The following is a 17,245-nucleotide window of genomic DNA, read 5'->3' as shown; positions in this document are numbered from 1 at the left end:
CGTGCTAGACCAATGTGTAACTTCACACCTGCACAGTTTAGCATTGCCCATTACATTCATCGTCCCTGGACCAGATTGGCTCCTCATACCCCAACAGCTCAGGTTTTAAATTTTTAGTTTCATGATTAAATCTCTTTTTGTGGCTTTCTTCTGGCCTACATCTATAATGTACTCCTTCCCAACATTCCCCTGAAACTCTCTGTCTCATGCCGATCCCCATCACCTCATCATTGCAGCTGCGTGCCTGCAGCACCTGTATTAAAGTAAAGTTTATTTATTAATCACAAGTAAGGCTTACATTCACACTGCAATGAAGTTACTGTGAAATTCCCGTAGTCGCCACATTCTAGTGCCTGTTCGGGTTAATGCATTTAACTAGCTTGTCTTTTAGAATATGGGAGGAAACCAGAGAACCCGAAGGAAACCCACGTGACAGAATGTGCAATCTCCACACATACAGTGATCCAAGCCAAGAAATGAACCCAAGTCCCTGACACTGTGAAGCAGCAGTGCTAACCACTGTGCTACCATGCCGCCCCATTATGAAATCAATGATCAATTATGAAATTGCTTTCTGAAATGGTGGCACAGTGGTTAGCACTGCTGCCTCACAGCGCCAGGAACACGGGTTCAATTCTGGCCTTGGGTGACTGTGTGGAGTTTATACATTCTCCCTGTTTCTGTGTGGGTTTCCTCCCACAGTTCAAAGATGTGTGGGTTAGGTGGTTTGGCCATGTTAAATTGTCCCTTAGTGTCAGTGGGATTAGTAGGGTAAATAAGAAGGAGGGGTATGGGGATAGAGCCTAGGTGGAATTGTTGTCGGTGCAGGCTTGATGGGCCAAATGGCCTCCTTCTACACTGTACGGATTCTATGATTCTGTGGACTTCTCTACCTTTCCTTAAAACCCAACCCCCTGACCAAATATTTGCTTATCCCTCTTACATTTCACTATTTTTTGCTCAATGTTCATTTTCTTCATTGGAGGTAACTTTCATCACCTCATTTCTGCGTACAGCACACAAAAACTGTATGTGTGGTGGGTCCTCTCAATGCGCACACAGCAGAGGGTTCTTTAGTCAAGCAAGAAGCAAAATTATTGAAGCTGACATACGCAAAGATAGGGAACATGGCAATAACATTTAACTATGACAGAGAAACATTGAACCATTAGATGCAATTTCCTGAGTTTCCTCCCTGAACCCTTTAGTTTTAAAAAGACCCATCAGCTTTTATCAGTTCTTTGCAAAGAATGTACATGACAGGAGATTTCATTTCCTTCCACATTTTTCACTATACACATTTCCGACTCAGATTTCAATCTACATCATTAATCTACATCAATCAATGATCAAAATAATGAAAGAGAAAACAGGAGGAGAAATATGCCAATTGAGAGACAGCAAACTGATGTCTGAAGTGACAGGAGGTGAGTTACAAATATGTACCACAATCAAATCTTAGATCTATTCAGAATCATTGAAATGATTGGATAACTCACATGTGAACAAATTGTCAGGCAACACTCAAAGTTACTCAAGTAGAATTCAAATCCACCTCAGCTAACTTTGTTGAACTTTCAGGAGTAGTAGGATTTGCAGGGTGGTTGGATATCAGAGGGACGATTGCATTGGGAGATGAGGGTGGAGAAAAGGAATCAGTGAAGAGACCAGAGATCAGAATCACCCTGCAGTGACCCTGTGTAACTGGGAATAGCACAACTGTATCTCCACTTAGAGATAGGTTATTAAAAACATACTTTCTGGTAGCACCCTCCAGAGTAGATCAGCAGATATATGCTCCATCGTGACACAGGTGCTCACATGTGCTCACATGTGCCACCCCTTAGCAGTCTTATGAATCTGTTGGAGGGGAGATTGCTGGGCCATGAGACTGCCTTAACCTAGAGCAGTGAGATCCACACCTGTGATGGCAGCACCTACACAGCAAGCTTGGATCTCATGAGCTCACTCCATGTTTCCACTGCAGCATTGAGATGTTTGGCGGCTTCTGCTTCTTCTGCAATGGAAGACCACTATGGCCATTAAATGTCGCATTATGAGTGGATCCACAATTTCATTCATGGAGTTAGCTACTTCTTTCACAATAGGAAGATGGGGGTTCTAACCTCTGTGTGATACCCTGTGCCATTGTGGAGTCAGACTTGTATGTGTGCATTGACAAGACAGAAGGCTATCTGGCAGGCCAACCAATGTATCAAGCATTTTAGTGTGCTTTGTCATCATTGTTCTCTTAGAGGTCATCCCACCTAACCTACATATTATTGGACACTGAGGGGCAATTTAGCATGCTAATCCACCAAACTTTCACATCTTTGGACTATGGGAGGAAACCAGGGCACCCAGAGGAAATGGGGAGAATGTGCAAACTTCACACAGACAGTCACCTGGGGCCAGAATTGAAGCTGGATCTCTGGCACTGGGAGGCCGAGTGCTAGCCATTGTACCACTGTGCTACTTCTGTGCCACCTTGCTGCCTGTTACAACCTGCTGTTTGCTTCCACCCTACTTTCCCACTCTGCTTTGTCAAGCCTACTCCATTACATCTCTTCTCATTCCCATTTAACTTGCAAGCCCGAGTTTTCTACTCTTTCTATGCACTTATATTCGCTATTTCACTTCACTATGATCTCTGTGCAATTTCATGCCTTGCTACCAAAGTCATCTTCAAAAATGCATTCCTGGCATTCGGTAAACAAATGCCTCTACATTACATGATCAACATTCTGGGGGTTTTCATTGATCAGAAACTGAACTGGACCAGCCAAGAAAATACAGTGGCTACAGGAGCAGGTCAGAGACTGAATCCTGCAGCAGATAATGCCTGAATGTCTGTCCACTACCTACAAGGCACAAGGCAGAAGTGTGATGAAATACTCTCCATTTAGCTGGATGCAGCTCCAACAACACTCAATAAGCTCAACACCATCCAGGACAAAGCAGTCACTTGATTGGCACTTCATCCAGCATGTTAAACATTAATTCCCTCTGCCACTAGTGCACAGTGGCAGTTATTGTACCATCTACAAGATCCACTGCAGCAATTCACTAAGGCTCCTTCAACAGCATCTACCAAACCTGAGACATCTAACAGCTGGAAGAACAAGGCCAGCAGATGCATGGGAACTACTACCTGCAGGTTCCACATCAAATCACTCATCGCCCTGCCTTGGAATCATGTCACTGTTCCTTTACTGTCGCTGGGTCAGAATCCTGAAACTCCCTCCCTAATAGCACTTGTGTGTGCATCTGCACCTCAGGTATTGTAGAAGTTCAAGAAAGTGGCTCAACATCATCTTCTCAAGGTCAGTAATGGGTGAGCAAAAAATGCTGGCCTCGCCAACAATGTTCATGTCCCAAGAACATATAAAAAAAGTCGGAGATATGTTCTTCCTCCTGATGCAGAAGAGAGGATTGGAGATGGTTCTCCACAGCTCTCACAATTGATGACTATCAAAGAGGATGTTCTGGACATCAATGGCATTTTTGTACCTAGGCTGTTTTGGGCCTGGCATCATGAGGAACTCCCAGTTACCTGGTGGCAGACTTTGGTGGGGACTTCAAGGACTCCAACATCTAGAGTGGTCAGCCAAGAGGAACCCACCAAGGCTTTGAGCAGCCTTGCTCTACTTCCACTAACAGCACTATTAGTACCACACAATGTAAGAGTAAAAAGGAAGAGTAAAGCTTTGTGTTTACAAAGTTATACACATGAACATATCAGAAAATATTAGGTTGTGAAGTTAGTTATTTTGTGTCACATCTAAGTGGTAATTGTTTCATTGTTGTGCCTTTGGGTATCACCTGATTGTGGATGCAAAAAAACCCTTTAGTTCTGGAATTGATTATAACATTGGTTTACTGGGTTAGATGTTTGCACAGTAGAGCAAATTTGTAGCACAACTTACCTCCTTTCCTATTAATTTTCCGATTGACTTCAATGTCACTCAGACTTTGCAATCTACATAAATCCATTCAAAGGAGCATCGTCAGCAAGCAGGTTATTAATGACAAAACACTCAATGAGAAATCACACTCCGTCACCACTGCTTTCACAGCTTATTAATGTCAAACCTATCCATCAAGCAGCCAAGTCACCATTTGCAGAGAAGGAACCCAACTACAGTTAATAGCTAACTTGAAAAAAAATGAAAATTTAGTGAAAGCTGCTTCATAAACACAAGTTCTTATTGTCGTTCTTTACCCACTTAATTCAAGTTCAGGCCTGATCACGTTATTCAGGTTCTTTCTTACTCTGCTGATATACAGCATCATCAGAGGGTAATAAAGTAGACTATTCTGTATGGTAAATATTATGCTACACTTCACAGATACACCAATGAATTGTTACAAAGTAATTAAAGTCTGTTACACATAGCCTGATAATACAAATTGACTAATGAAACTGTGTGAAATCACTTCAAGTCAGGATGATGTATTACTTGGAAGAAAACTTAGAGGCAGTGGAATTCCCAGAATAAGCTGCACTTAGTAGAAGTTACAGAGGAAAGAAATTGTCAAAGTAACCTTGATGTGATACTACATTTCAAGATCATACACAGTACAGGTCACTAATGATGGAGGACACTGCCCAAGGTATTGTTGTGCCCTAGTTATTGCTGAGCTATTTGAGTGTTATTATGATCACATCCATCCAAGTGAGGGCTAAGCATTCCATACTACTCCTGACTTGGAGCCTTGTAATCACTGGAATAGTTTTGTGGAATCAGGATTTGAGCAATTGGTCTCAAACTGCTACCCCCCCCCCACCAACCCATTCTCACCACCACACACCCCCTCCTCAGCAGGAATCCCCTCTCTGCCCCCAACTACTGCACTATTCAAAATGGAAAAAAGGGAGGGAGACAGAAAGCTATAGCCAGTTAGCCTAACATCCGTCATAAGGAAAGTGTTAGAAGCTGTTATTAAAAATGTTATAGCACGGAACTTAGAAAAATTCAAGCAATCAGACAGAGTCAACATTGTCTTGTGAAAGGGAAATCATGTTTAAGCAACTTGCTGGAGTTCTTTGGAGCATTCATAAATGCTGTGGATAAAGGAGAACTTGTAGATGTACTGTACTTAGATTTCCAGAAGGAATGTGATAAGATGCCACATCAAAGGTTTTTGTGGAGAATAAAAGCTCATGGTGTAAGGAGTAACCATTGGATAGAAGATTGGCTAACTAACAGGAAACAGAGAATTGGTGTAAACTGGTATTTTTCTCATTGGCAGGAGGTGACAAGTAGTGTCCCATAGGGATCCGTGCTAGGGTCTCCATGTTTTACAATTTATTTAATTGTCTTGGATAAAGGGACTGAAGATATGGTGCTAACTGATCTCCAGGCTTTATTGCTCCCTGAGAAAGTAAATTCCACTGACTAATGAATCTTTGAGAGGAAAAAGCTTCTCCTCATCTCCATTCTACATGGGAGATCCCTCATTTTTAAACAGTGTCCCCTAGTTCTTGTCTCTCCCACAATTAAGGGGAAATATCTTTTCAGCATCCAATCTAGTAGGTCCCCTCAGGATCTTATATTTTTCTATTTATTCAGCCTATTCTAAACTCCAGTAGATACTGGCACAGCCAGTCTAAGCTTTCCTTATAAGACAACCAGAATCAGCCAAGTGAGCATTTTTCATAGAATCATAGAACCCTACAATGCAGAAAGAGGCCCTTCGGACCAACAAGTCTGCACCGAACACAATCCCACTCAGGCCCTACCCCCTATATCCCTACATATTATACCCACTAATCCCTCTAACCTAAGAATCTCAGGATACTAAGGGGCAATTTTAGCATGGCCAATCAACCTAACCTGCACATCTTTGGACTGTGGGAGGAAACCGGAGTACCCGGAGGAAACCCACGCAGACATGAGGAGAATGTGCAAACTCCACACAGACAGTGACCCGAACCGGGAATCGAACCCAGGTCCCTGGAGCTGTGAAGCAGCAGTGCTAATGAACTACTTCTAATGCAATTATAGCCTAAGGAGACCAAATCTCCAGATCTACTCTCACAAATGCACAAAACGTCTCTTATCTCTTACTTTACCTCCAACCCCAGGTTCAGTTCTCTTAAAATCACTTGGTGATGGCACACTAACAGTGTCATCTATTGTTGCAACACCTTTCAAACATTGATACAGTTCACTGATTTTTAGAATATAAATCAATGTTCAGCCATAAAAACACACACACAAATGGAAGCTGATTATCCATGGTCCTCATGGAGAAAAGCAAGATCATGTTTATTTGTCAGATTAGGGGGTGGGGGATAATAGGACTAGGGTGCACAAACATAATTAATTCCCCATTTTAGTCCTGGCTTCTGTTCTCATTTTTATCACGTATTGTATTAGGAGCTAATATCATTAATTTTCTTTGATTAAATAGATGTAAAGAACCTCGGTTGGTTAGATCATTTGAGTTTCTTTTTCTACAGACAATCATGTTGACCTCCTGTTACCTGAGGCTTTGAAAATATTTTGGTTGGCATTGTTTCCTGTTTATTCAAATGAGTTGGCATCTGTGCTGCTCCAGACATGGATGCCCATCCTGAATATTTAAATAATTCCATACTTATGTTTGGGACGGTGACAACAGTTGGTCTCAGTTGTGCCCAAAGGTCTGAAGTTACCACATTTCTAACTCCTCCAAATACACTGATGGATCACCAATCTACAATTTCTTGCTTCATGATAACGTTCACCCTATTTTCAAAAAAAACTGCTAAACAGTTAAGTTTTGAAGCCAACTAAATTTATTAGCCATAAATAAGGCTTGTGTCAACACTGCAATGAAGTTACTGTGAAATTCCCTTAGTCACCACAGTCCGGTGCTTCAGGTCAATGCACCTAAGAATGTGGGAGGAAACCGGAGCAACTGGAGGAAACCCATGTAGACATGGGGCGAATGTGCAAACTCCACACAGACCGTGACCCAATCCAGGAATCAAACCCTGTCTTGGTGTTGTGAAGTAGCAGTGCTAATAACTGTGCCACCGTGCCACCCAACTAATTATCTTACCCGTGTTTGTTGACCATTGGACAAGATAGATGCTCCATTTGGATAATCTTTGAGATCCATACCAATTGGCTTACATTACAATCCATATCAAATGGTGAGAGAAACAGTAGAGGGAAAGCAAGGAAAATAAGAGTGAGGCAGACTCTTCATTCAAATTTGATTTTGTTTCACAAAGAATAACATTTCAGTTGAAGTCTGAAAGCAAATTAAAGTTTCAGAGAAATAAATAAGAAGCAGAACAGGACAGAGAGGAGGTGGAAACAGCATCAGCAGGAGAGGGCCTCTCATCATCTACCCTTGGGGAGGAAGGTTAAGTTTAAAGTTTATTTATTATTGTTGCAAGTGGGCTTACATTAACACTGCAATGAAGTTATTGTGAAAATCCCCCAGTCTCCACACTCTGGCATCTGTTCAGGTACACTAAGGGAGAATTTAGCATAGCCAATACACCTAACCAGCAGGGAGTGATGGAGAGGGAGGGAGTAGTGGGAATGTAAAGGTGTTCCTGAGACAACAAGAGGGTAGAAGGAAATGATCAGTGATTCATTGGAGGGAACTGGTAGGTTCCAGGCCAGAAGACGATCCCAAATGTGGGTCCTCAAGCAAGGACAAATCTAATTATGACCTGACCTTCTGAGTGGCAGCAATTCAAATACTATGTACAAAGATTGTCCTGTTGTACACACACTGGCTCTGATCTTGACAGGATCAGATGGCATAGGCAGGAAGTTTGGATTTCCTTGCATGTTTTGGAATTTAAATTTTGCAGTATGTTCTTATTTTGACAGGGAAGCAGACCAGAAGTCAATTTCTTGGCTTTTAGTCAAAACCTGGTCACAGCTCCAGTTAGAAAGGCTGTAACTGCTAAAGAGGGCATTGTGGGAATCCTGATTCTAATGTGGTCCGATGCTAGTGGGAAAGGAGTCTGATCTGGAACAGAGGGATTAGTTGAGGCTTGAGCCTGGAGATCCAATCTACAAGTGGTTGTATTAGCCAGGTGGTTGATGTGTGAGGGTTCCAATCTGAAGTAGGAGGATACGTTTATTGGCCATGAAGAAGCATTCTTATTCCTCCCGATTCACATGCAGTGCTGTAAAACACTTTTCACTTTTCCCCAAATCTGTCTTGCCTCTCTTGAGCTGTCACATTTCCCAAGGCTTAGAAATCCTCTCAGCAGGGTGAAATCTGCAAAACAGGTCAGATCAGTGGCTGCCAGTTCATGACAATACTTAAATAGAGAACTCAGTTCCTGGAAGAAGGTTGGGCTCTTGTCCACCTTAGGTAAAGTTGGATGTGGATGTGCTGATGGCACAATAGGGCTGGGTGTGAGATTTTTCAAGTTTTAATATCACACATGCATGCAAGCCACCTGTTTTTGGGAGGGTAAATTCAGCCAAATATTTCTAACCTGGTTACAGACATAGCAATCAATGAAAAGTTAACTGATGCTGAGGCAATCAGGTAAATGTGTTACCCTGTTGAGTGTTCTCATGCGATTACTAGCCATGGGCGTAGAGGATACCCCTGAACACCTTGCGTTGCACCTTCTTCAAATATTGATGGTGCAATGAACTTTTGCAGCCTGGATGTACCACTGGTTCATTCTAGATCCGTACCATCAGTATGATGCAGTAGCTGGGGTCGGACATTATAAAACACAGTGACTGAGTGCAAATACTTTCCTGTTCCTGAAAGCCGTGAGGTTATTGAGGAGTCCTGTGCAGCTATGACTGTTGAACTGATTGAGAAATTCCCAAAGGCAGAGGAAAATTTCTGCCTCCACTCTCCAGCATTTGGTTACTGATCTTAAGCCTGGATGGATACTGAACACAAACATTTGTACTTCAAGAAAGCCCAGTGGCAGCCCAATCAAGCAAACAAACTCAGCGAGAAATCTCCACATGACTTTATAGCTGCATAGAGTGAGGAATGGTGGATCTTGACAAATTTAATCTAAGTATTCAATTTACTACAAGCAATAAATAAATATTCAGGATAACTAATTAATTTAAAATCAGGCTAAGCTCCATCTACTGAAGTTAATTTAGAAGGTAGAATTTTCTCGGAGTAGACCCATATGCAGTGGGTGGTCGAAATGAGTTGGGAATCTGTGTGTGGTTTGTGGAGTTTACCATAGCTTTTTAACTCAGCCACAATATTAATATTCCATGTCTAGGTATCATGATCAGAAAGGACAGGTGGGGTGATGCATGGAATCTGTCAAAAGAACGATTGCTGATTAGAGGGATTAGAATAGCTGAGTTGTACATTGAGTTCTGTGGCTTCAGCAATGACAGGAATGGAAAGGAGGCCTTGGAGTATTGTCCCATGTAGTGTATGCATCTGGTACATACAAGGTTAATGTTGGACTGAGTATCGCCCACATAGTGATAGGAGACCCTTGACCAGAGTTAGGGTCAGTCTAAAGATGGACACCCGTACTCTCTACCGTACATATGTATGCAACTATGAGTTGTTAACAGACAGAAGGGCCAGAATTTTATATTCCCAACCATTGGGGTCTGAGACAGGGCACAGAGGAACCTTGATTCAAAGTGCACAAAACCGGATTCTTCAGGATCAGAAACCCTCATCCCCTCAAGAATGCAGAAAAGCTAAGACAACGAACATCTTCAGTGCATTACAAACTGTAACAAACTCCCAATTGAAGCTGCAGACGCAGAGAAAGCTCACTAGAAAAAAAGAGCTCGGGAGAGGGGAGAACTTGGAGCCAAGGGGGTAAATGTTTTATTCCAGCAGAGGACCAGCCTCAGCAAGCTGAGTTCATAGCATATAAGGGTGACAAAAATGACATGTCTCTCTCCAGAGAAACGGATCAGTTTTCTCTCCAGATCTTACCTTATTCTGCCAAAAGAAATAGCTGGGCAGGTTTCATATCATCATGCACGGCAACATGATCTAAACACACTGGCAAAGCCCAGCTGCTTTGAGACGGAGGCCATGTTTATAGTGTACCACAATCAGACCAAACAATGACATGCCCACGAGTGCATCATGGCATTCACATTCACATTCCCCCAACACCGATCAGAACCAGCATTCAGCTCCCCCCAAATGTTATCCCCCTAAACACAGGATTCCTTTCCCCCTGACTCCCCATCCACACAGTCAATGCACTATCCAAGCTCCCATGTCTACCCCAACCACCACTGCATACAAATAAATCCCCACCTGCCCTCCACGCCTGGAGACTCTCACTGGAGCCCATCTCTGACACAGTGGCATAGGTTGGCATGGCGGGGTCAATATAGGACAAGGGAGTGGGGTAATGAAATGTAAATCCAAGGAAATGTGTTTAAAACAGGTTAATGTCCATTGTGGCACTTTCGTTGAGGGCGAGAGGGAGCTCAAGATCCTGTCCATATTTCTTTTAAATTCTAGGCCACCCAATCCTGAGAAACCATTTTCATTCACTCAGTTAGAACACCTTTTGAAATCATGATCCCGAACCCCAAGTTTCAACTCCTTTTCAGAAAAGAAGAAATTATTTTTTGTTTCACTTGGGTATTTCACAGCTATTGGATTTCCCAAACAGCAAGTCTGAATTCTGTTCTGTACTTGCTGGCTCACGATGCCATATCACTGATTAAATTAAGCTGGCAGCTGGCCAACCCTCACGGCCGTTTGTGAGTCAAAGAACAAAGAAAATTATAGCACAAGAACAGGCCTTTTGGCCCTCCTTCTTCAGGCAAAAGCCTGCTATTGCCATTTTGGAAAATCTGGTAAAAGCCGCCAAGCACAGGAAGATCTATTGTGCGACCGTGAATGACGATGTTTTAAATCTGTTATCTCTTAAAGCTGTACCCACACTATTGAAAATCTTCAAAATGGATCAAAATTCCACATTTGCAGCTCCTTCGTGATTCACCCATGGCCCTGACCAGTCACACCTCAGTGTATCTGAACAGGTGCCAGAGCATGGTGACTGGGGAATTTCACAGCAACTTCACTGTAGCATTAACATAAGCCTTCTTCTGACACTAATCAATAAACTTCAGAAGGAGTAGAGTCTTTGGAGGATAGGATTTTTAAGATACAGCATTGCTTCAGGTCAAATGAAAAAGCAGAAGCATAACTAATCAATACTCTATACAAGAAGGGCCATTTAGACTCGAAAGCCTAACTTTATTTCTTTCCAAAGCTCCTGCCAGACCTGTTGAGTTTATCCAGCATTTGTGTTTTTACTTCTCGTTACCCAATTGGGGAAATTACAGATGATCAGTTACCAGGATGTCAGCGTTCCAAAATGAAGAGCCACATTCTCTCATATCACTCAAGAAGCAGGGTTACATGTCTTCAAAGTCACCAGCATGATCCTTAAAACCCTGAGGTGTGGAACAGATCTGTGAGCTGATGCTTGTTGTCTGGAATCTGCCTCTCTCTCTCTCCTGAGCAGAAATGCCTGTGTTGTCCTCAATCTCCTCCAGATGGCAGAAGAGGCCAAGCTTACCACTGTCGTTAGCCACTTAGCACAGTCCTGAGTCCTCAGACACTAACCAATATTCAGATTCTGATTTCATCAGCATCCTCGCTTTGCTTTTTGTGGAGCAGGTTTGCCCATCGTCATTCTAGGTCCTCGAATGTCCCCAGTGGTCAGAAGAACACACCACAGATAAGAATGCCACAGCATCTCTGGTGGGACTGGTAGCAAAGAAGGATCAACAGACTGATAAGTCCCTACTTCCAACTATGACGATGGTACAGTTGGTAAGCCACACCAACTACTGTACACATATGGCAACTTCCAGCCAGCATGGAGACACTTGGCTGCCTTAATGTTAGGGACACCTTTGTCTTCTTGCAAGGTGGTTCCTTGCTCCCATGTAGACTGCAAAGTTTCTGTGAGTTTCTTGACCAGGCTGCAGACCTGAATTGGGATGTTATTAACTCCTGGAGTTTTGCCAGTGGGCAGGAATCTGATTGCATTCATATAGAAAGCAATTGATGCCTGTATATGGTAATCTGCAGATTGCTTCTTCATTGAAGAAGGTGCAAAGCTTCACCAGGACAATACCAGAACTGAAAGGCTATAGTTATTATTGAAAGATTGAATTAGCTTTCTCTAGAACAGAGAAAACTGAGCAATAACATGAAAGAGGTCTTTAAGATAATGATCATGAGATAATTTGATAGGGATGAAGAGGAGAAAATGTTTCCATTTGTTGGAGGCATTCAAACTAAAAGTCATTAAAAATCAGACTATCCTAAGAAATCAACCAGAGAATTCATGAGAAAGGTCTTTACTCAAAAATTAGTAAGAATGTGGAACTCACTGCCATTAACAGTTGTATGGATACATTTAAGGAGAAGTCAGATATGCATATGAGAAAGAAAAGAATAGAAAGGTATGCTGAAAGAATAAAATGAACACGGGGGAAAGGAGGTCCATGTGGAACATAAATATTGCTATCAGACAGTTAGCCTGAATGGCTTATTTCTGTGCAATGGACTCTATGATGCATTTGACAATTTTCCAAAAGCTACAAGCTAAAAATATATGAATCATAGAGACAACTTACATCATTAACATATACATCACATTTCAAATCACATTACTGCAACTGTCTCCTCTGCTGCTTTTCTGTTGAATAACCTCATTACCGACACACGGGAAAAGTTCAGGTTTGATCTGATATGATGCATGATTTCCTTAATTATCCTCATTTGCTGTAAGGAGTCATAACTGTGTCTTTTATCTGTCTGAGATTTATTGCTAGCTCCCGTGTACTGACAGGGTTTACGTACCAAGATGAAATGTGAATTAGCTGGAAGGTCTGGCTAAATAAAGCTGGCTGCAGGTTCACATCAAGGACATCTAAAATGCTGAACTACCTCTCACTCAGTCACACAAGGATGTTTACAATGGTCAACGGAATATGATAAATTGGGCATTGCTAATGATTAAAGTATGGCTATGCTCTAAGATATCGTTCAGTAAAATAAAACTAAGACATGCTTTGGGTAAATTCTAAATTTCTTTTGGATCAATTACTAAGTAACACTTAAGGCAAATTTTGCAGCAATTCATGCTAGCCAAATGATGATGTCTAAGTTAAAAACAGAAAAATGGTGGAAAATCTCAGCAGGGCTGACAGCATCTGTGGAGAGAACTCTGAAGAGGGTCATCCAGACTCAAAATGTTGGCTCTATTTTCTCTCCACAGATGCTGTCAGACCTGCTGAGATTTCAGCATCCGCAGTATTTTGTGTTTATTGATGATGACTAGGTATTCAACTGACCCAGTTTAACACATAGGATCTGAGAATATGAGAATTCACTTTCATCCGCAAATCGTAAGTAGTGTAATAATGTGCAGATAATGTTGTAGTATTGTAAACAGACCAAGATCTGGGACCTCAAAATGTCACAAAAAGATAATGGTTGAAGAGTGTAGCAGTCTGAGAAATCATTACAAAAGGAGGAAGGTATATTTTATTGGATTTAAAGGATGCTATTTTAAAGGATCAAAGGATATTTAACTCATGGCAATGATATTCAGCCTGTTAGAGACAATAGTGGCCTGGGCTGAAAATCCAGACAGAATTGGTAAACTTGATGCTCTCTGGAGATATCGCGTTCTGCGATTTTCCCTGTCCCTCTCTGGTGATATTGGAAGGCATGATGTGGAGATGCCGACGTTGGACTGGGGTAAAACAGAAAGAAATCCCACAACACCAGTTTAAAGTCCAAACAGGTTTATTTGTAGCAAAAACCGCAAGCTTTCGGGACAGCCTGTCCCTTCATCAGGTGGCTGGGAGTTCTGATGAAGGGACAGGCTGTCCCGAAAGCTTGCGGCTTTTGCTACAAATAAACCTGTTTGGACTTTAAACTGGTGTTGTAGGATTTCTTTCTGATATTGGGAGGTTCATGCCCACAAAGGGTGAGAACCTCATTTTAATAGATTTAAATACATTTGAATATAATTATCAGGTCCTCCTGCCATATTTTCTTTACTCACTGTATTTTCAAACCTCACCGACGTGTCGTTATGTCAGCACAGTTCACAACAGGTTTACCCAGACATGAACCTGTCATGGGGACCCCCCTCAGGGGTACAAATGTGGTTAGCCCCTGGGGCAGAGGGACATACACGGGCAGTGCCCTGGTGCAGCCCCCAGGCACAGGTCGGCACTGCCAGTTCAACTTGGCAATGCTAAACTGTGCTGATGTCAGACCCTAGTGGGGGCCTCATGAGAGTGGCCATCTCACAGTCTTTCCAACTCAGTTAATTCGGCCTCAAGTTGCATTTGCTAGTAGTTATTTCAGTCTGAGGTCCTCACATATGGTTAGCGCCAACATGGCAAATGTCTATCAACCTTTCATTCTCTCAGGTCACATCAGTTCTGATGGCATAGTTTTCTCGAGTTCCTTTTCAAATGATCAACTCATGATCTGGCCAGATATTTCAGGAATGAAACTCTGAAACAATTTCACACATACAAGGGTGTGTGATTGTAATCCATTGGGAGAAGTTTGAAATTCCCTTCCGCAAACAGAAACTGGGTTGGATGAATTGTTCCAATTTAAATTTGAGATTGTTGGGATTTTTAATAACCAAAGGTATCCACGGATATGAACCAAAGGAAAAAATATGGAGCCACTTCTCAGATCAGTCATTATTCACTATATGCTGGAACATTCTTGAGCAGCTAAACAGTTCCAGTTCCTATGTTCATATAGACAACTGGGGGATGCTGAGTATAGCTACAGAATAAATAGCAGATCCCCGAGGGGTTAAAATAATGCATAACAATTTTATAGTTTATCATTGGTGCCATTTTTCATTGTAGTTCTTGTCTTAAACTGTCTGTTCTCTACAATCAATCAAAATTTGTCAGAGAGGTATTGACATATGCAATTGTATAAATTCCCTTACTGTGGCAAACTGAGAGTGTGTGTTCCTGTACTAGTCATCCTTAACTGCTTTGATGCACCATCTGACAGTCATGACAGATAGAGGATGGTGCAGGTCCTCAGTGGTTGCATCATCTTGTTCCTGAGCATCCCCATGTCATCCACCCACACTGCACTTTATTATGAAGATGTCACTGGCTCTGCAGCAATGTGAGTTATTTGTGGCTTTCTGTAGAACTTATCTTCAATCCATAACATTTAAAGTTCTGAATTTAATTTTGTAAAAGACGAAGAACGAAGTAAAGTGTTTAAAGTGCTTCTAGCACTGATTTATTTTTTCTACACTAGGGCTATTTTATTTTATTAGTTTGACTTTGCTTCTACATTTGGACATCAAGAACATTCTTTTATCAGCATGTTGCAAACTGTACTGTTGCGGTATGCTGAAGGCAGATGTTCATGGTAAGAAATTTCTGAAACATGAGATAGCAGCTGCTGGTACCATTACCCTGGGGCTGGGAGTTACATAACTCACTTTGAATCCAGCATTGCAGGGGGGGAGTTCCCTGCTGCTGAGGTTTCACATCTCAACCTGTTGCAATCACCATTTGAATGGGTACAGTTACTGCGCAAGTTGTGGTACAAAGGATGGTGACTGTGGCTGGGATTTTCTGCTTCCCTTTATGGCAGGTATCATGGTGAGCAGGACTAGAAAATATTACAGAAAGGTCAAAAATCAATTTTACGTGTTTGTAAAACCACGTTACAATTGTGTGCTCCCACCGTGACATGTCAAGAGTGTCATTTCAATACATTAGCGACTCATTGGCCGGAATTTTACCGGGGGATGGGCGAGGCTCGGAGAACAGCATTCTCTGTTGGCCTCGAGCGGGATTGTACGAATCTCAGGCAGACGTGCTGTTAAAATTCTGCCCATTGTTAGGACGCCTTGCAGGAATCCTTCCCGCCACGCTGGACCATAGAGGCATGTCGTTGTGCAATTAGAACAGCATGTAGCATAACAGTACATAGGTAACATGCACCTGGAGAGCTGCACTTTGCTCATGTCCGGGGGGTTATCCTGCCAAACAGAGCACTCGCAGGATCAGCACCAAGCCTTGCAGGCAGCGCCACGTTGCTTTCAGGGGAGTGTCAAAGGCCCTCCAGGTTGTGGACCTCCAGAGGACACCGACCAAGTTCATTACAGTCAACAAGGCGTAGCAGTCAGCAGGCTGCCAGTATCACAGCTGTGGTTATTGGGGATCACCTAGATGTAGGGTTATATTTGGAAAGTTAGAGAGATTTAGGAGCAGGGTGGTAGCACAGATGTTCACAACATGTGTACAATGCTCACAAATGTAAATAGAAATTGGGTCCTCTGGGGGGGCTGAGCTGGAAGGCCCTGGCCAGCTTTGGGTTCCTTGCTGTGAAGCAGGTGCTCAGCTTGTGAAGCTGGAGGCGATGGGAGGCGGGATGGGGATTCATAGGAAGGGGGATTTTGATTAGCTGGACCATTTTAGAGGGCAGCTAAGAGTCAACCACATCGCTGTGGGTCTGGAATCACATGTAGGCCAGACCAGGTAAGGACGGCAGATTTCCTTCCCTGAAGGACATTAGTGAACCAGGTGGGTTTTTACGACAATTGACAACGGTTTCACGATCACAGTAGATTTCACTGGGATTTGATCCACAGTGGGATTCGATCCCAGGTCCCCAGAGCATTATCCTGGATCTCTGGATTACTTGTCCAGTGACAGCACCAGTATACATCCTCACCCATGAGGATGTGAAGTTACAATCAGATTAGCCATGACGAAGCAGGCACGAGGGGCCAAGTGGCCTACACCAGCTCTGAATCTGTATGTGCATTTATAAGTTCCTGGTGCCTGCTGCACTTGTCAGTTGTCTAATATTCTCTTTGATAGGAGGTAGGTAGATTATCTATGGAGTTGGGATGCTTGTGAGGTGACCTTCCTGGTGATGGAAGATTGGAGCTGTGTTATCCAGATGTGTTAACCAGCTGTGGCAAAACTCCAAGGCACTGCTGGATGACTAGCCAACCACTAAGGTGATCTGAAAGGACATGCATATTAATGGAGCTGTATTTCTTCCCATTTATCTTCAGATAACCATCTATCCCACCATTCCCGGTGGGTGGAATGGCCCTGGCTGCTTAGTATGGCCAGCTTGCCAACTGCTGCCCAACTCGCCAACATTGGCTGGATTCCCCACCCAGTTTCCTGGATTGTGGGGGCAGGGATTCACCTTGTATGCAGCAGTGTACCTGCTGGGATGTAGCTCCTCAAGAAGGAAGCCAGGA

The sequence above is a fragment of the Carcharhinus amblyrhynchos genome, chromosome 2 (assembly GCF_965287045.1).
Source record: "Carcharhinus amblyrhynchos chromosome 2, sCarAmb.v2.hapA, whole genome shotgun sequence".
Taxonomy (NCBI): domain Eukaryota; kingdom Metazoa; phylum Chordata; class Chondrichthyes; order Carcharhiniformes; family Carcharhinidae; genus Carcharhinus; species Carcharhinus amblyrhynchos.
Note: the sequence above shows the minus strand (reverse complement) of the source record.